A 21,714-nucleotide genomic window follows, 5' to 3' on the forward strand; every position below is an offset into this window, starting at 1 on the left:
ATACCGACCATGTATGCAACGCATTTTACGAAATGGGCCACTTATTTTACGTACTGTTTCCAATCGCAGTTTTGCTTTCAAGCGGCTCTTCTTGCTGAAGACTTGCAGGTCGCCGTCGTCAACGTCAAGGAAGCTATCGCGATGAGAGCCCCACTTGCGATGGTGCTATCACTTGCACACTTCTTTCTCGGTGATAGTATGGGCAAATCAACAAAATAATTCACAACGCACCGCTGTCTTGGTTTCTTTCTAGTCGATGAACACAGATCACATAACGAACACGCGCTTACGCTCACTTGCAAGCTTCGATGTGCACCTGTTGCAGCCGACCGACGCCATCGTTGTTTAGTGGCACGGTTTCTTACACCGTGTTTAGTGGGGACGGAAAACGTGACACGGACACCAGAATACCTGAAAACTCGAAAGAGAAAAAACCGCAAATCCTTTACGGGATTATCATTCTTACTTTCGACGCAAGCAATCTTGAACGTAATACCTATTTCTTTTCTTTTTATGTTTTCTTTTATGCTACGTATTCTACAAAAGCTAGCGTTCGCGGACTACATACAGAAGCGGAGTAAAAAAGTGCGTGGTTCCGTTGCGTAGCCTTGGCAGTGCTGCCACAGAAAGTTGTCGTCAAGTATACGCGGGAAGTCGCGCGGGCTCGCGATGTGCTCTTGTAAAACTCAGCGATCTCAAGTTGTCGATACATTAAAAAAGGGTCTCTATCCTTTGTCAGCAAAGCGCTGTTACTAATCGTGCGACCGACGTTTAAATCATTCGAGGACGCGTCTGCTCCACGCCTTTCGTGGAGCGAACGCTTTCCACACCGTCCTTCGCCAGTGTGTTGGTGTTGGTTTCATAGCCAGCGCTGCGCCGTTTGTTTTTGTACGTTTGTTGATAGGTGACAGCACACTGCAAGCGATTTGCTCGTTGACCGATCCGAGAGCATAATGTTCTTCGCGCCCACACGTCTCTCTAATTGTAAACGTGGTGACGCGGAGTGGTCGCAGTCGTTCGTCGGAGGAATTTCTTCGGATTGCTTTCAGCAGTGATGTTGAAAGAAACCATCTTGACGACGAGGATTTTTCACTTGAGATTGAAGACTGTGAAAGCACCGAGAGTGACAGCTGTGACAGCGACGATGAACGATCAGCTGAACTCACGAGGAGCGAGTTGCACTTCACGTCCCCTCGTGCGTTAATGTTCTTTTACGCTCGTAAGTCACTTTGATTGTATTTAACGTATAATATCCTTGAGTGAGATCAGAATAAAAGCATAGTTCCTCTTGTGCATTGCATGTATCACAATTATTGTGGATATTATGGAGCGCCGCATCGCCAACACGCTCGAGCTCGACCAGCGAAGCGAAATGGTTAGAGCGATGGAACGTGCAGTCACGGCCACAATCTACGCCTTTCGGCTAACTTCTTCGACGTTGCGAAAAGCATACGTGTGCATTCTTTTCGATATTCATGTTTGGATCGGGCTGATCGAATCTGCAACATGCGAGTGAAGTGAATTGCACACGGCTAGAGTCTCAGCATGGCTGTGACACAAGCGCTACTGAATGGGATGTTAAATGCTCGTGTTCCGTTGAAGACGTAATACCGCGTTCCCGACTGCGCAAGTAATGACGACGTGCGGTCCCGTGCTGCAGCGATGACGCTACTCGCTGGCGGCCTACTACTGCGGCAAATCCGTCAGGCAGGCTCGGTACGTACTACCTCGGTCTGCCGTTTAGCTCATACGTCAATTTTAGTTCATGCAGTTTTATGTAGCACGCACAGGATATCGCAAAGCATCGTTATGCACGGTAACGGAGCTGAAATATAACCTTTCACATCGCAGCAAATAATTGGGTGGGGGGTACGTCGCACTTTCCATGGTTTGGGAAAGTATTTTGGTCGCATATCCAATTCAGCGCGGCTCATGACTTCATCCGGTGAAAGTGGCACGGGCCGTACGTCCGCACGTCCTATCTGTTCCTATGCTAACAAACGGGTTGACCCTCCTCCTGGCGCCATCTTGAAAAGCACGGCGCGCCACCTATAGTCCGTGGGCATTGCGAATACTTCTGACCACGCTTGCGCTTCCGCGGGGTCGCTTCTGCCATCGTGGAAGTGCGCAGCTTCGCACAGCAAGCCTCTCGGTTCAACGTACCCAGCTGACGGCCTCCCAGTTACCCGCACCGAGAGAAGAACGCGTGCGCACGTGCGCTACCGCTACCGTGAAAGGGGCTGAGTCGGCCGCGCCACGTTCCAGAGCTTTCCGGAGCTTTCCAGAGCCGCGGCGCGGCTGGCGCGGCGCTGTCGTCGCGCCGCAAACTTGAGCTTGGGTTCCCTATATACACACCATTTACCGCTGGACGTACTCAGAGGCGCTAGGCGCTTATAAGCGTTTCTTCATTACCAGCGAGATGGCGTTAGGAGCGCGACGGGTGGATTTAAAAGTTGTCGGCGAGCGCGTTAGCTTCTTGTTATGTTTGCGCAGGGAGAACCTTGCCCTTCCGCTGTCTGCTTGCGCGGTTTTCTCGTGCTGAGGGGAAGAGGGATGTTTCACGCTTTCACCGTGATGTCTGCGCTCATGTTGCGGAGCGTACGAAAGTCACTCTAGCTCAAGGGACGCTGTAAACGAACAAACAGAAGATGAACGCGAACTATCAAGTGTCACAGCTCGACACTTGAAGCACTCTAGTTTCCTTCTTTGGCCGCCTTGGCAACAGGAGCGCTGTTCAAACTGAGAGTATCCATCGGCGAGCCTCACTTCGAATAGAATTAGTTCCTTGCTATCGCATTCATTGCTTCGCGCTTGCGGCGAAGCTGTGACTTTTTTGTATTTTCGCGACATTGGCTCATGAAGCTTGCTATTTGAAGTGTTTGACTCTTTCAGTGGACAATGCATTTCATTTTTACCGATTAGAAACTGCGTAGGATCTAGTAGTCGCAAACAAAATCTATGACGTGAAGGCGTTGTGTGCGGGAATTTCAAAGTGGCGTCGCCACCCGCGTTCTCTTTTTGGGCGCTTTTTTTTTGCCTACCAAGCATCCAATAGACATATGCGCAGCGGTTTTGGAACTGTAACATGGTAGTTTACTAATATGAGAAAATCGTTTTCCTCGTTATTGTCACTGCAATAAGCGCTCCTGTGTTGGAACACGTGCCTTTGACTGAAAACCTGGCGGTGATAGTACAGTGTGCCATCGTTACTGGCGGTTCAACAACTACACGGAGTTCGTCCGCAACAGTGGCTCTCCGAGCGAGCGGTATAACCATAAGCTTCAATGCAGGTCTTGTAACGACTACTGCGGAACTTGCAGTTCCTCGCGCTGAGCTTTGTGTTGTCCATCGCGAACAACCGCAGCGATGGTCAATATTCAGTGGCTCCAAGCCGGCCCTCCAATATTCGCTATCATCCCAACGGCACGGCCAAGGCACAGCGGTTGACACGCAACGAGCATGCCGATAATTCTGCTAAGTCAGCTCATCAAGGCGATAAGGAAGAGCCTATATCCCTTTAAAGAATGATACCGCGAAGCGGCCGGCAGGCTTGGCCTGACGGTCCCGACGTGGGAGTCGCCCGCTGCGCGCTGACACGCGCCTTGCAGGACTCAAATAAAGTTTTTCAACCAAGCAACCAACTGTTCGAGTGATTGCAAAAATTCGCGTGTGACCTATACAACCTCGTGGCCGCATTTACACTCCAAATGTATTAGCATGACGGAGTGTTTGTGGAGTAGTTGGATATCGTTGCGCAATATAATTTTCGTGTCCTTCGTGAAGGCAGTATTGTAACGTTGGGAAATGGTCTCCGGAAAAGTTTGTGTCATGAGCTATCAAGACTTGCCCCGCAACGGACGTTGTCAGTATCCGTTATCCGCCGCGGTGTATCAGTGGTTAAGGCGCTCGGCTGCTGACCTGAAGGTCGCGGGTTCAATCCCAGCCGCGTTTCGGTGCATGCAAAATGGTAGAGGCCCGTGTATTGTGCGATGTCAGTAGACGGTAAAGACGGTGTCAAAGACGGTAAATTTCCGGATCCCTCCACTACAGCGTCCCTCATAAGCATATGGTGGTTTTGGCAAGCAATACCCCAGACATTAATATTAGTAGTAGTATCGGTTGGTCCTGGGCGAAGGCAATAGTTGCCCCTGTGGACTCACATTTTGGCGATCCAAAGTGTTTGAGCTTGTCCTCCCTGCAGAACGCGAACACACTTCTTTCAAGTGTTGGTCTGTGTAGGCCGATTTTATCTCAAGACAGCGGTTCCCACTATGCTGTATTGTAGGATGCACGCTTCAGGATAGACATCGTGGCTTTGTGGTAGTAACATCGTGGCTTTGTGGTAGGGACACCTGCTTGCCACGCGAATGGCCCGGGTTCAATCATCAATTGGACCGAAAATTTTATTCTTTGTTTTATATTCTTCTTTCTTGATTTTTCGCTCACAACCAGCGGTGCCGACACCGACGCCAATGGCGGAATTTCTGCGACACGAGCTCTCTAACGCTATCGCGTTAAAAAAATGCAGCAGCTATGCACTATTGGTGCGAAGAATAAAGAAGCAGAGGTGATGGTTTTGGAGTGCTTTGCTTTATTCAAGGCAATATTGAAAAAGATTGCCTTGGGGGACGCGGCTAAAGGCTAAGTAAATGCCTAGCGTGGCCGTGCCACCCTGGCAGCAAGGCAGAAACATACCGTAAGTACAGCACGCAGAAAATTACATCACGTGTTATCTTACACGGGTACCATAGTCGAACAGAACTACCAGTAGTATGACTAAAATCATAGAAATATAAACAGAGTCCTTATTCGATTGGTGGCAAATACAAACAAATGCATGTTTTCTATCAAATAAATCAACAACAGACATCTTGACTAGGGCATCGAGTTGCTCTACAAGACCAATTAGAGTATAACAAACAACAGGCAAAGGGATAATAATGAACAACGTGTAACGAATACAAAACATTATTAAATACAAATTTTAAACATCAAGAAAAGCATCGCTTTCTTCAACTAGGAACTCTTTCGTAATTTTTTAAATGTTCTAGCTGAAGTTCCATTTTCTAGTAAATATAGTATAATTGCGTGTTTGTTTAAGATGTCTGGTCACCGTAGTTCGTTCGTGATTAAGCTCCGTCTCAGCTCGTATAGTGTTTGTTTCACATAATATGTGTTCCAAGAATAGTGATGTATTTCGTCTATACTGGTGTAATATCTCTACACATAGCTTTGTCTGTACAACAGATTTATAGGCAATACTTTGTACATTTTAAAATACGGCCGAGCGATTTCGTAAAGGGGGGTGTTAGATATTGCACGTATAGCACGCTTTTGTAATATCAGCAGGGAATTAAGGTTTGTGGCGGTCGTTGTTAGCCACAACAAGGAGCAGTATATTAGTCGTGAATGTACTAGAGCGTAGTAAATTTCTTGCTTGACATTTGTTGGGACCTAGTATCTCAGTCTATTTAAAATGCCGATTCTCCTGGAAAGATCTTTTTTTTTATCGCGTCAATGTGAAGAGACGAAGAAAGTTGTTCTTGGAATAGAACTCTTAGAACCTTTATTGTTGTTGTACGCTCAATCTCGGTGCTCTGGAAGTAAATTGGAGTGCATGGTATATGAGTTACACCTTCAGGATTGGAAAACATGTATGTGATGAGGTACCCTGACGCCGCTGAGAAGACGACGAAGCGGCGCCGAAAACGCGCAAGCACGCGCACTATAAAAGGAGGGTTCACCCATCTTGAAGATGCCCCCCTGCACGTGCCCGTATGACGCGAGAAAAAATATTACAGCATATCAACGGGTGAATGATGAAGAGCTTGGGCAAAGCTCCTGAAGCAATCATGGTCTCGGGATCGGCTTCTCGTTGAGCCCCTTTCGCAGCGGCGTCCTTGGCGCGCACCTTCTCGGGATCCGGCTGGCTGCCGCCAAGCGAGCGCCCGCCGCTGCGCATCGTTCATGCTCCACCAACGATTCGACGCGCACGGCGACGATCCAGGACAATGAAAGAGGCCCTCGCTCCCCGCGCATCCCCGCGCAGCCCGCGCAGCACCCAATCGGAGAGCAGCGGAACTTCTAGCGCCATCTAGTGTCGATTCACACAAGCACCATATTGCATACAATTCTATTGGACCAACGCCATCTAGGAAATGAGACGAGAAATGTTGATGACACGGATTCTGTACAGCGGCGTCTAGAATATCGTCCCTGTACTGCATGCAGTTTGTATGTACTTCTATGAGATAGCGCCATCTGCTGTTTACGCCGGACAGAGATACTGCCGTTGACGCTGGACAACGGAGACGTGACAAGGTTAGACTAAGAGGAGCTACGCCTCTAAAAAAGAAGAAAAGGAACAGGCCACGTCGACCGATCAGACGGAGTCAGAAGTGGGCCAGAGAAGACGCGTTGGCCTGGTCGGATGTCAGCGTTCGGGAGGCCAACATCTGTCGGAGGGACCCGGTCGAGTGTCAACGCCCGAGGGACCTCGCAGCGACACGTCTTCGGCCACGGCGCCCAGCGGACGCAGAGGAGCCTGCGACATCCCGCCTGGCCCTTCTCAAGCAAGACGTGCAACGCAGCCACGACAGCCAAGTCAAGGCCCGTAGCGTGAGCGCGGCGTTTCTTTGAACTTTTTTCCTAAAGACGCTGCGTGTGTTGATTGCCTTGTTGATGTCAGAATATGTGTTTGTGTGCCGCGCCAGATGCCTCCTCTTCCTTGCGGCCCTCACGAGCCTCTCTGACACCACGCATTAAACCTGCTCCCCGAACCCATCTCCTAACAATGGCGTCCGCGACGGAGACTTTCTCCTTTATTTATTAAACATCAGAAGGCCGGAGCAGTGCAGTCAGAGAGCATAGCTGAGAGCTGCACGGAAGATGGACATAGCGGAGCTGATAGACGCAGGCGAGAAACTCGGCTTGCAAGGCGCGCAGCTTAAGGCATGGGCAGAAACACAAGCAGAACGAACACGTGTAGAGAGAGCACAAGCAAATGAATTGCAATGCAAATCATTTATTGCTCAACGCGAAGAGGTGGAAGCTGCTATACGGAGGCTCGAGCCAGAGCGCGAGGTTTTCACTACTGAAATGCGTATGGCAGAGGGAGAGCTCCCCCCTTTTCAACAAGAACTGTGTACGGAAGACATACACGCTAGCAGTTTCATGCTAGACAGGAGTTCCGCGGCTAAAAGCGGACGTCTAGTATTAGGGCGCGGTGTGGAGTGCGATGATCATGTGGAGCACGCTCAATTAGTACACGCCGGCGTTCAATCCCAGCATAAGGGAAAATACAAGGATTTCATGCGTCCTAAGATGCTCATTAGTGAGCATGAACAGCATTTAGGCAGCATTCCTACTCGAAAGGAAGTAGCTGAACTTAAGTACGACCGAACAGTGGTCCCCATCAGTATAAATCATAAAAGGCCCCATGTGAGTGACATTCACAATGCATATGATGAGATATCACATTATATAACAGTGATATTTACCATTTTAACATTGAAAGCAAAGCAGACGCCAGTTGCTCTAACGCACCACATGGTGTGGGTATGTCAACAAAAATTAGTTGCGAACAAGGGGTTGTGAGTCAGCATGAATCTGATGTAGTCCACGTGCTACCAAATAATTTGGATAGAAGTACGGATGATCTTGCGGGATCGAAAGAAGCACACTCCACGTCAAGCAAAGTAGGTGAGATTGCTCCGAGTGGTGCCAGGGAATGGCACCATGAAGAGGCAGAGAAAACGGTGTGCCAAAATGATGGCTGCGTTTTGATTGAGGTGCATGGCACCAGATGTTCCCAGATTGGCTGTAGAAGTAGTACTCTGGTATCCGACACTTTAATTGCGGAGCTGAAGCTACAGCGTAAGAATCCCCTTCAGAACACAAGGAAAGCACACAACGCCAGCACGGGAACTTCGAAATGCAGAAATAAAACGGCTCAGCCCTACATCTCTGATAGGGGCGACCAAACGGAGAATGCATGGAAACGCAGAAGATGCAAGGAGACATGCTTTTCACAGAGTGACTGGAACGCAAATGGCCGCCAAGGAAGTGCTCATGGTCGATGCTACCTGAAGGCACTGGCGTCCCAGGATCGGCCCTTGTGGTGGGAATCCGCTCACCGTAAGTTCGTTAGGTATAAGGCAAGCGTGTCAAATCTGAGACCTTCAATCTCAGGTGCTGAAAATTTGAAATGCTATACTCAGGCTGCCCTTACTTGCGCGTTGCTTGAACAGTTTCTCCAGAAACAAACAGACTGCTAAGTCATTTGCGTAGTTCTGTAAATTGATTAAGGAACTAGTAAAAAATCACAGCATATCCAGGGAGTGAATGATGATGAGTGGGTGAAGCTGCGGAGGTTCATCGGTAAACCGTGAATCTTCCGTGAATTCTGCCCAGTACATCATCACCGACGTGAGATCGGGCGCGTTTATACTAAAGGTTCGATGAGTTATGACAACTTGAGCTCACTTTAATTTTACATGTACGCTGTGAATTTTCATTGTTTAGAAAACCATTGCTTTAGAAAACATGTGGCGTCTTTCGTTAAGCAGCTGGCGTCTTTTCGCTTTGCTTTTACAAAACATCTGGCGTCTTTCGTTGGTTTATTTCATCAATCAACGGCGTTTTTGAACAAAATTTTTATTGTTTAATCACGCACAAGAGAAATCTCACCAGGCACTACCTTGGAGGTAAACAATGGCTGCTAATGGGAATGAGAGACAGAACAAGTCGGCTTTTAGCTAACACTTACACTTCTACTTCTACTAACGTTTCCTACTGGAACATGCCAATGGCTGCTAATGGGGAATGAGAGACAGAAGAATTCGGCTTTTAGTTAACGCGCACGCTGCGAATTTTTTATTGTTCAACAACGCACAGGAAAAATCTCCCACCGGCACCACCTTGGAGGTCAAAGCGTAAGACTTGTTACGCACTACTACTACGACTACGACTACGGGGGACGAACGGGTGCCGCCTTAAGGAGCTTCGCCCCTAAAAGGCTCCTGATTTGACACTTGAGTTCGTCCTCAGAACGGACGTATCAGAGCAATGTCTAGGAGCTGTGCTCCTCCAAAAACATGACGCAATATTGCACCCAGTAATATACGCCAGTCGAAAGCTGTTGCCGCGAGAAGTAGCAAACTCCACTGTAGAGCGTGAATATCTAGCAGTTATTTTCGCAATCAAGAAATTTCATGTATTCTTGTATGGTCGTCATTTCATATTAGAAACAGACCATCAACTCAAACAAGGTCTTCAATACGTCCATTCTCCGTTGGAGCTTGCTTCTGACCGAATATGATTTTTCTGTACGTTATATCCCTGGAGCAACTAACGTGGGTGCCGACTACCTGAGTCGCAGTTCATATGATCCTGCATGTGATCATACATAAGCACCAAATGGTTAGACTCTTCTGGTGAGATAACTAGTTGTGCACAGTTTGTATATGTTAACTTTGTATAAACATTGAGTGACTCATGAGTTACATGACCATGACGGGTCTTTATCGCTCTACGGTGCAGTGTTTTGGTGTGTATCAGTGTTTCCACAGAACAATATGATAGTGTGTGCAGTGTGTGACTATTCTCGTGTGCCAGTGTGTGCTGTCGGCAGTGTTAATGGCACCCACTTCACGTTAAAGTGTTCCCCTAGAACACTTCTTCAAACGGGGGCTTATGTGATGAGGTACCCTGACGCCGCTGAGAAGACGACGAAGCGGCGCCGAAAACGCGCAAGCACGCGCACTGTAATGGCGCGTTCACACCGAGACATTCGGCAGCGAGAGCGCGCGGAATCCGCTTCGGCGGCAGCGAGATCCGCCGGAAAAGCCCATTCCGCGTCGATCGGTCCTGGACCGATTTTTTCGGCAGCTGCCGCCGGATTCCCTCACCGCGAACCAATTGGAACGCGAGTCGAACATTCCAAAAATGGCGGCGCGCTTGTGATATCGGAGTCGTCGAAGCCCACAGCAACAGCGAAGTCTTTCGTAATCATCCTGTAGCTCTCGACAACTACCAAGTGTTGTCGCGATTAGCATCTTTCCAATACATCATCACGATCTCGCAAAACGGGTAGCATTAGCTCGGCTCGACCACGCTTCTCGCGTCTTGCAAATCAGGACGAATCAACCACAACTGCTCGCGTCGTTTCTTTTGTTCGGCGAATGCATGTTTATCCTCGTCCGACATCGCCAGAAAGTTGCTTTGCCATAAGGAAACGTTGCTTCGCCATAACGAAACGCGTACACAACGCCGAGCGCGTCGATGCCAGCGTTCCTTCGCGCGAAGGGACGATGACAACTGGACGTCCTAGTTTCGGCGGTGCGGTTGCTAAGCGGTGTGAACGATGTGGAATTTCGGCAGCGCGCGAATTCCGGTCGCTGTGGCGGGCGGATTCCCCAGTGTGAATGAGCCATAAAAGGAGGGTTCACCCATCTTGAAGATGCCCCTCTTCACGACCCCGCGTGGCGCGAGAAAAAAAAAGAAGAAAAGGAACAGGCCACGTTGACCGATCAGACGGAGCCAGAAGCGGGAGCAGAGAAGACGCGTTGGCCTGGTCGGACGTCAGCGTTTGGGAGCCCAACATCTGTCGGAGGGACCCGGTCGAGCGTCAACGCCCGAGGGACCTCGCAACGACACGTCTTCGGCCCCGGCGCCCAGCGGACGCAGAGGAGCCTGCGACATCCCGCCTGGCCGTTCTCAAACAAGACCCGCAAGGCAGCCACGACCGCCAATTCAAGGCCCGTAGCGTGAACGCAGCGTTTCCTTGAACTTTTTTCCTAAAGACGCTTCGTGTGTTGATTGTCTTGCTGACCTTTGTATTTGTGCTGTTTGTGTATTTTTATGTCAGAATATATGTTTGTGTGCCGTGCCAGATGCCTCCTCTTCCTTGCGGCCCTCACGAGTGTCTCTGACACCACGCATTAAACCTGCTCCCCGAACCAATATCGTAACAATGTACTTTCTTTTAGCGATATTCAATTGAAGTTTATTTGCGTTCAACCATAAATTTAGCTTTTCCATCCAAACGTTAGCTTCTTTATATAGTTCACATACGTTGGAACCTGCGAAAATTACATTTGTGTCATCAGCGTACAATATTATTTCCTTGTGTACCTCGATAGGACACAACAAACAGCAGGAATAGGACAGGTCCAAGAATCAATCCCTGTGGGACACCATACTTAATGTGTTCAACTTGAGAGTGTGTATTATTTATAAGAGTATATTGTTTTCTAGACGAATGATAACTTTGTATTAGTTGTGCCATAATACGGAAGTTTTCGTAAAAGAATATCGAGTTGTATGCTGTCGAATGCCTTTCTAAAATCCAGAAATATTCCTAGTGTGTAGATCTTGTTTTCAATGTTGTCTAGAACGTATTCTTTGATGCCGAGTAGACCAGCCTCAGCAGATTTGTTTTTGGAAATTACATACTGGTCTTTTGCTATTATAATGCTTGCCTTAGAAAGCCCGTAATCCTCTTATATATTACTCGCTCAGCCATTTTCGCGAACACAGAGAGTACAGATATAGGTCTGTAATTGTTAAGCTCATCAGATGACCCACCTTTATGGATGGCAGTTACTTTCGCAAGTTTCATTTGATCGGTAAAAACACCTGAAGATAGCATCAGATTGTAACTTTGCTTATCCTCTTTCCCTCCTCCTCCTAATGCTCACTTCCGTTTCCCACCTCTTGTTATACAATAATAAACAAGGCTAGGCTACGCTTTTTCTTCTCTCTCCCTATTTTTCCACTTCTTTCAATGTATCTCTTTGTCGGTGTTTCTTCATTGCACGCTGCTTCTCTTTCTTTCTCTCTATGTTTCTCTCGTTCTCTCGCCCATAGTAACGCACTCATATGGTTCCCGTAAATGCCTGTGCTGCTAGCGTGCCTTGATAGCCGACGGATTACGACGCTCGCCTTCAGACAGTGGGTACGCGAGTTCGTGTCGCGCTTCACCGAAAACAATTTAATTTATTTCCCTTCTCCCTCTCCACTTCTCTTCTCTGCTACTTTCCTTCCTTCAACGCGTTGCTGTACCAAGTGGTTGTAGGCAACGCACTGACGTCATAGCTCTACGCAGCGGTTTGAGCGTTACAAATGACTCTTTCTGGCCACACCAGACAGCTCGGCTGTTAGGGAACAGCATGCTGTAGGGGCGAAATTGCGCATCATAGTTGAACTAATGAATATTTGAGGGTCTTGCGAGACGTTCTGTAGGGATGAATATTGTCACTCGATGGTGATCGATTCCTTAGCAAGGAATAAAAGAGGGATAATTCCACATGAGATTAGGGAGATGAGATTAAGTAGTGTGGGGGATAACGAGGGCGCAACAATAACATGACCGGGTTGATTCGAGAATCGTTGGAGAGGCATTTGCTCAGTAGGGGGCGTAGTGAGGCTGATGATGATGACGATAAACTCCACTTCGTAGAAACACCATTTCATGTAAAAAAAATGTTACCAACTTGGTCCTCCTCGTTAGCTCGTACCCGGAGGTGCTACTGTGCTCCGTTTCGTACATAAAGTGCGACGTTTGGGAAGCTATTCCAAGAAGTTCGGTAGCTGAGTAGCTGAGGATCTTATGAGACATTCTGTAGGGATGGCAACTGTCATTCAATGGTGATCGATTCCTCAGCAAGGAATTAAAATCAATTTGTTGTGGCTTAGATGGGCTATGCCACGATATACGTAGCGTTAGCAAAGGTTCAGCTGATTATTCTGAGCTTTCCGGATTCTCTACGATTAGCTTGATTGCCGTGCTTACTGCTGCTCCAATGACACACATTCAGCCACATCATTCAGAAGCGGTAGACCTGGCGGCATGGCCGGGTAACGATACCCATTGGTAACGCTGGTAACGCTAAAGAGCGGAATGTTCTGCTTAACGAGAAAGTTCTTGCACGTTGTACAAACCCGCGCCACGGTTTCACCCCACTCAGGCGAAGCCACTACACTCAACGTATCACGCGCGGCACTACTTAGCGGCGCCAAGTCTTTCATGTGCCATGGTGTTTCACACACGTCGCACACGTATCCAAACGAATTGTTTACGAAGTCCGTCTAGAAGGTCCGAGTCGCACTGGCGCTTTCGCTAAGTTTCACAGTATAGGCAGTCGATCGGCGAGCCTTGACGTCATCGACGGCGTCTTGTTGTTGCTGTTGCAGAGGTGGTCGGGTACGTCGCTCAGCATCCTGGCGACGCCGCTTTGCTAGACGTTCCTCCCTTTCCTCCAGTGTCTCCGCAGCATGTTTAGCCCTCCTCTGTTCATTCTTCGTACGCTGAACCACTAATTGCCAGGCAACTATTTCGGGATCCGATGACATAAGCTTCTCGGCTCTTCTGCGCCGTTGAGCAGCATTTCCGCGCTCCTTCTCCATGGTGTTACCCACCTGCAAACGCCAGTCAGAGGCGCTATCAAGCGGCACCAGCGCATTGTCAGACGGCGACTGCACAGCGAAGGCGAATAGCTGCGCGCGCCATGGCTACGACGTCACCCCTCTCGAATGCGCAGAGCAGCGCCGGCAAGTCGCGCGCGCCGGCGCCAGTGTGTCTGCCCGGCGTCTTCGCCACTCCTCCCGCGCTCCGCCAACAGCAGCTGGCGAGCCGCGCGCGCGGCGGTGGTGGAGAGCGCGTGAGATGCCGGCTCCGCACTCATCCTCGCGCACGCGCAGCACGGCTCATGATGACCCACGCGAAATCGGCTCCGGCTAGGCAAGTGTAGCTAACGTTACAAAAAGTCACAGTTTCGCCGCAACGGCGAACCAATGAATGCGAAAGCAACATATTGGAATGTAACGCGAAGAACGGAAAGCAGCTCGAAATTGCCAGCGCGTCGCTCGAGCCCAAAGGACGCACGAAAAAACGCAAACAGTACGAGCGCGAAATATTATGCGTCACAGCTCGACATTGGAAGCGCACTGCTCAAACATAAAGTAGGCCGCACGAAATGAACGAACAGGTACACACAGGACGAGGACGAACTAAGTGTCCCAATCGTTACTTATTTCTGTTTGAACAGCGCGCCCCTTTCGCAAACGCGGCCGCTGCAGCGTCGAAGCGACCTTCGTACGCCGTGACTTCAGCGCACACATCGCGGGGAAAGCACAAGACATACAACCCCCCGCTCGCACCCCCCCCCCCCCCCTCCGCCAGCCGTCCCCTTCTTTCCTCGAGATAACCGCACGAAGGCGACCACGCCCTGTAGGGCGAAGAGCAACGGCGTTCGCAGGAACGGGGCAACGATCTTTAAAGCGTGCCACGCGTGCGCACAATCTATGTGGTAACTCAGAACGCATGCTGATGTAAGTTGTGTATATAAATAGCTCGCCGTTAGCAAGATGAAAGACGCTGCTGTTCGTGGCCTAACGTCTTACGCGGCGGCTGCAAAGCGGGAGGTCGCACGTTCGATTCCGCGCGTGGGAAAGTATTTCTGAATTATTTTTCTTTGTGGCTTTTCTATATATATATATATACATACTTATACATATACGGTGACACATTTTTCTCTATTGCGGAGCGCATAAGGATTGCAAGGACGTAATTCACATTGATCAGTATAAAAACCGGCAGAAATGGTTTTCGACAGAAAATGATAGCTTTCGATGAATTCTGCCGTGAAATATTAGAATGTTTCGTTAAGCAAAAACAGGACGCCTGTGCCGCCACCTGCAAATATTTTTTGGCGCACTGGGACCGCTTTCTCGAAACAACATTTTCGGTTTCGTGAATTCGGAATACGCCCACGTAGCATATAAAAAACCTGGCAAAACAAAAATATTGACCGCATATGCATGTTCGATCTCTCGTGGAATCACCCAACTAGCACTTCTGGACCACGTCCGCCTGGCGGCACAAGCCACTGGAGTAATGGACACGAGGCCCCACCCATCTAGCTCCTAAACCACTACCCTTTCCTCAATGAAATTCGTTCTTCTCGTTCTTGGTATTCGCCATAATTTGACAATTGTTTCCTTCTTTTACAACAGAGGCTGTTCGGGCAATAATGTCCAAAGATGCAATCATTTATTAAATTGCAGAGCTGCTTTCGCAACCCTAACGATGTGTATTGAGCTAAAAGACTTTAGTAGAATATCGACGGAATGAAAATCCCACTTGTGCTATTTTCGTTTGTCAAACCCCCAAGAGTATTTCGAATACATTTGGAGCCTTCCCCAGTGCCATTGGTGAGGCTTTGCTTCATAACAAGAGACATTGCTAGTGTGCATTTCGGCTATATCTATTGTGGTTTGCTGGCGCGAAGTCCTATCTAAATATAGTAGTCGTGAGTGAATAGAATGCACTTTTATTATCACGGAAGTTCAACAACGCAGTTGACTCGTGCGTCCGAGTCACGGCTCTCGGTGTGATTGTGCAAGAGTGCTCCTTGATGAATAAGTCACACGATACCTTGGGCCTTTGCAGAAGACAAACCCTAGGCGAAAACCGTCTTCATTTTAGATGCGAAGTATCTTAAGCTCGAGCTCAATCCGGTGGTGGTGTGCGGCGTGACCACCCTTACTGCGCATGCGCATACCCTCTCCACACACCTCCTCTCCACTCCCCCTCACCATTCCCCCTGTCCTCTATCCATCTCCCCTTTCCCCTCTCCACTGACCCTCTCCACTTTCCCTTTCACCTCCCCTCTCCGCTTCTCCTCCCCCTTTCCACTCTTGCTCTGAAACGCGGGCTAGACATGCCGAACTTCTCTCCTGCACAACGCCCCGATGAGCTCGAGCGCGTCCCCTCCTCTCTCCTCTCCTACGCTGCCCCCTCTCGCCCGCCTGTCGACCGCATTCCCCGCTCGCCCTGTGAGAATTACCGGCCAGGCTAGATTGAAGATACGACGCGCTAGCGCCCCTCTAAGCGTTCCACGACGCGAGGTCAGTAGCATGCCCAACGAACGCCAACGGAACGCGATCGTGCAAGTGCTCCAGCTTCGCATCGCCTCATGGTGCCCTTTAGCGGGAGATGGTGTAATTTTTAGATGCGAAGTATCTTATGGCGGAGCTCAATCCGGTGGTGGTGGTGGTGTGCGGCGTGACCACCGTTACTGCGCATGCTCATACCCTCTCTACTCACCCTCTCCAACTCCCCTCTCCAATTTCCCCCTCTCCACTTCCCTCTCCCCTCCCCTTTCCCGCTCTTCCTCTGAAACGCGGGCTAGACATACCGAAATTCTCTCCTGCGCAACGCCGCGATGAGTACCAGCGCATGCGCGTTTTCTCCCCCTCTCTCTTCTCTCCTACGCTGCCCTCTCTCGCAAGCCTGCTGACCGCGTTTCCCGCTCGCCCTGTGAGAATTAACAGCCAGGCTAGAGGGAAGACAAGACGCGCGTAGCGTTCCTCTTCGCGTTCCACGACGCGAGGTCGGTAGCATGCCCAAAGAACGCCAACGGAACGCGATCGTGCAAGTGCTCCGGCTTCGCATCGCCTCATGGTCCCCTTTAGCGGGAAATGGTGCAATTTTCTTTTCAGTCGTTGTTAACCCCCGCCCTCCTCCACCGAAACTGCCTCCGGGATTGCAGGAAGTGGACGCATTCTGCACCTCTCGAGATTGCGTAGTGCCTGCCATTCCACGTTCGACGAAGCGACCCCGCCACGGTGGTCTAGTCCTTATGGCGCTCGACTGCTGACCCGAAGGTCGCGGGATCGAATCCCGGCCGCGGCGGCTGCATTTTCGGTGGAGGCGAAAATGTTTGAGGCCCATGTACTTAGATTTAGGTACACGTTAAAGAACCCCAGGCGGCCGAAATGTCCGGAGCCCTGCAATACAGCGTCCCTCATAATTCTATCGTGGTTTTGCGCCATTAAACCCCAGATAAAAAAAAATTCAACGAAGTGACGGTGCTATGTGATGACGCCATGTGGTGACATTTTATTGGCGCCACGATAATATCATAACGACGCGACACATTTTGCCAATCTGTCATGTGACGATGTCTTCATATGGTGACGTCATCGCATGATGATATTGTTCGTGATTGACAACACACAACGACGCAGCGTGTTGAGCTGGAAGCACCGCACAAGTAGCTGTGGCTGACGTCATGCCAGGATAGCTGCAAAAGATACGTGATGACAACCCGGTCCCGCCAGAGAACATCGTTCGCGCTACGACGTCGGAGTTGATAGCGCCTGCTTTGAGATGAACCAGGCTGCGCCGAAAGAACCAACAAAATATTCTGAGAGCGTTTGATTTCGATTAGAAGGATGTGATGCGCGCCGCCAGAGCACTCTGAAGCGCTTGAATACGACTAGCCGAATGTATCATTAGAGAATGCCCATATGATATCTGCGTCTATTGTAAGCCGAAAACCTAGATATAGCTAGTCCAAGGTGGCGTTGTGGTGTACTCAGAAATGGAGCAGCGTTCCTTGGTTCTGAGAAACGTTCTGAGAACTGGCGACGGTGCATAGTACGAGACTTCAAAGAAAGGGCAGCAATGGCGCTGGGGAGGAGGAAGGAAATGTAGGCGGCGACACCCGCAGACCGTTTTGGAAACGGCGGCACAACACTCGCAGCACCCTCGAGCGCGCTGTATATGTCGCCTACAGGCGATCAACAGAAGAGCAAACAAGGCCAGGGGAGTGAAAGTTCCTATACCATCCATGGAACGCGATATTCGCTCGCAGCGCCGGACGAACACCTGGTGTTTGGGGGCGATACTAAAACATGGCGGCGCATTGCAGACACGTACTGGGGGACGCCATCTTGATGAGGACTGAGGATCCGAGTGACCAGGGGGGGGAGGGGGAAATTTAGCGCCAAATTCAATTGGGATGCACCAATAAGCCAAATTGAGCGAGTGGAAGGTATACAGATGACGAGCACGCGACCTTCTTCCTGTTGCGCAACCCGCCACATGATCAAAACGGCAATTGTTGCGTTCTGATTGATTAAGGTTTGGCCATGCACCTATTTTTTCACCACTTATTCTAAGTAAGACTTTGTTTTTGTTTATGTGTACACATAAATTAGACAACAATAAAATTAGACAACAATAAAGAGCAGAGTTTGTTTGAATGTTTATTGCCTAAACGTACCGTTCATACAGTGAAAACACAACTTGAATATTTTGCGTTTTTAGTCGCATACAAAAGTTGCATCCTGATATGCCGTGCAAGCGTAGAAAAACAACATGAGCAACACGCAGATCGTACCTTTCTTCTACCGGGATCTGAAAGAATTTTATGCCGGTGTGGCGTGAAGAATTTCGACACCACTCAGCACAGCACGATTTGTGATGACGGCGCGAATCCATTCATGCGTCTGTTTCGCTGAAGCTTGCACGGGTTTCGCTGAAACAAACTTCACGGTGGTAAAAGCGGCCTTTGGGACACCATAGGCCGTAGTATACATTGGCGCGCGACAAGAAACGCCCCTTTTTCGCCATGAGAGACAGGACGGCGCAGTTCCCGTTTTCCACGCCGGGTGGCGCTCGTATTTTCGATATCTCGAACTGCAAGGTTTAGGTTCACTTGCATATTAAAAACTGCGGTGTTAATAAGTAACCTGGTAATAAATATAAACTGGAAAAACAACGTTCATTTATGCTCGTAGGTAGTACAGCCCCCAAACATTAGGATCGCTGCGGTAACGGGACAGAAAAACCGCGAAGTTTCATCCCCCTGACAAGGCTTTGGCCTTCGCGTACCGACTAACAATGTGATGACCACCCCCGAATAATTTCGTTGAATCGGGAACTTTGTAAACAGAGAAACATAATTTTTGGTGCTTAAAGATCTAAAATCGTAAGGTATAGGTACAATCAAAGGCTACCGCGCCTTCGTATTTACCTCTGACGTACGCATGCGTGCGTGAAAAGTCCGCGAGGGCAGTCCGATGACATGGAGCCGCCCATGCCAGGCTGATGTGGACCAGGTAGCGTCACGTCAAGCTATGACAGGCTACCCGCATGCGAACAAGAAGAAAATGATAGCCGTGCTTCTAAGCAGGCTGACAAGCAACGAAGTTGCGGGGAGGCGATCGATGCCGTCTTATACCCAAACCATTAAATAACGAAAGCAAAAACTATGGTGTTCCTGCGGGAGCATATACAGGGACAAGACGGTGAAGCACCGCTAGCCCGATCACCCAAGAGTCCGAGAGCGCCAGAGAGTGTTGACCGCTTTCTTTAGAGTATGGGCGTGGCATGCAGCGCCGTGAAAGAAATGTCACCCGCATCTTCCCACGGAGGGAACTCGAGCAAATGCGTCCCAGAGTGGTCGGGGTATCGCGTGAATGTTGCGTAATTGGGTTTCGCAGAAGCGTCGCGCTCCCTGAGTGATGGATCCGCTGCTCGACGTTCACGAACGGTTGCTGCTTCTCGAGCACGACGTTCAGGATCCACAGACCGTCGTTGCCGTTTCGCAGCTGCTTCTCGTTCCCCGAGTGAAGGATCCGCAGTCCGTCGTTGCCGTCTCGCAGCAGCTTCTCGTGCACGAAGTTCTGGGCCGCAGCTCGCTTCAAACGCTTGCGTTCAGCGTCGTATGCTCGTCTCTTCGCAGCCTTGTCTTCTGCGTTGCTTGTAGTTGTTGACGCCGACGACGGTGAGCGTGGGGTAACGTTGCCTTCAACGAGTGGTGGGACGCTGATTGAAGGTACTGTTGCTTCCATCGCATCTACACGAGTCAAGTCAAGCGAAAGCCAAGTAAAGACGCCCTTAACTGAATTCCGAACGCGCGCTCCGCCGCTTATACGCCTAGTGCGCGCCGACGGAAGCGCCATAGGCGGCGAACTCAATCATTGCTCTCGGGAAAGCAAGCAGACGGCCGCCGTGGTTTCCAACGTCGTTGTACGTGTATTTACGCGTTGTTCACGTTTCCATAGTGAAATAAGTAACGTTCGTCGTATATTTGGTGGCCGAAACTTCAAGGGATTTCGAATAACAATTGCTGTGCAGCGGAGTGCTCAAACACTTACAAAAACGCGCCCGGAACACGGTTTTACTCACTTACCGCAAGGCCTCCTGAGCAAGAGCGACGGAAGCAATGGATCGCCGCTGTTCGTTGGCAAAGACGAGCCGCTTCGTCATTGTGCGGGTTAACACGTCGCTTCTTGTTCTAATGATTTCGTTCTGCCATATCGGTGCTCGCTGGATGCACTCGATCATGTTGACACTGGTAGACGACCAACGTTATCAGCCTGAGCATGCGTTGGTTCGGTTCGACCGCCGTGCAGGGCACTTCGCTCAAACGTTCCATATTTCAGAAGTGTTGTAGTTCGGGCGAGTTGGTCATCCATGAACCTAGCTTGTACTAGCGCGGTACGTGTACCGCGCTATTACAAGCTAAGTTCTATATTTATTATTTACAGAAACAGAAATGCATCAATGGTTGACTTCAGAAAGAACAAGAAGTGATTGAGACGTCACCTTTGTAAACAAAACAAAGCGGATGTTCACCACGAGCTGCACCTCATAGCTGGATCTTGTTACGCTGGTCCGCGCGACGCACCTTTGATATTCACCGGCATGACGATTCACTCCACTCGAACGTTCGTTCTCCTCCGCAGTTGGTCATCACATGTCTTCTCGGCGACCCTGTTCAAAACTTGTCACTGTCATCTCTTGATACTTAACTCACAGCACTAGATCATCAAACAACACGTCTGCTGCGGTCGAGCGAACTATACTATCACTAGAACGACAAAACTTCTTCGCCGACTAACTCCTCACTGACTGACTCTGCCCCGGCGCGCTTGCTGCGCTTGCATTGCCTGTATCGGCTCGCGCCTGGGTCAGGGGGAGATTACTCCGTATTGGCCTCGAGGAGTTACGGAGTCGCCCTCTGTCGGGCGCGCCTCGATTGCGTGCTAGGCAGGATACCGCCGGCGCGCTCCCCATAGGTTCTGCTGTCGGCGCTCTACAAAAACACCTCGCGGAAGCCCTCCAGGGCATTTCTGTAAGTACTTTCGAAATGAACTGCGTTCTTTACTGTCAAAATAATCATTTTCGACGAACTGAAAGCACAAGATAGTCTACACTCGCTGTCTCTTTGCAGAAAACCGAACACCCGCTTCACGCGGTCACCGCGTTGGAGAGCCCTGAACCGGCTTCTTGCGTGAAAGGTAGTCACTCGCTGAGTGCAAACTGTGAAATATCTCGTTAGAGTAGACTGCCTGTATAACTAAACGGAGCATAACAGAAAGAAGCATCAAGCGAGCGATCGCACGGGTTCGCGACGACTGACGGTGCCTCTGCATGTATGAGCGTCTGCATGTATGTTCGTACTGATGGTTTCGCTTTGCTATATATATATGTATACGAGCGCGTTTTGGCACCGCACTGTGAACTTTAGGCCGCAAAATATGAGAATTTGTGAGTAAACAAACAACTACTGTTGCGCGCGCGCTATCAAAGCAGTTCAAAAACAATTTCCTTACAACTGCGGCTTCGGTGCGCATGGCAACTTTGTGATCTGCCGTCCCGACGATTCGGTGTTTTTTTTCTTTTTCAGTCTAAATTCGGGTACATTTCAATGTCACTTGACAAGTTGTCTCGCACTGCGTATTGATCAGTCTTCTCAGCGGGAAAATGCCGCTGCTTCTGTTTCTTTATTCAGCGCATTCGTTTCGTTTGGTGCTCACACACAACGTGAGCAAATGCGACGCCTTTTTTTAATGCTCCTTAATGATCGTTCCGTTTGCATTCCAGTGAACTTGCCGCTCTCTGTCATCAACAAATTC

Source organism: Rhipicephalus sanguineus, chromosome 2, assembly GCF_013339695.2.
Source record: "Rhipicephalus sanguineus isolate Rsan-2018 chromosome 2, BIME_Rsan_1.4, whole genome shotgun sequence".
NCBI classification, from domain to species: domain Eukaryota; kingdom Metazoa; phylum Arthropoda; class Arachnida; order Ixodida; family Ixodidae; genus Rhipicephalus; species Rhipicephalus sanguineus.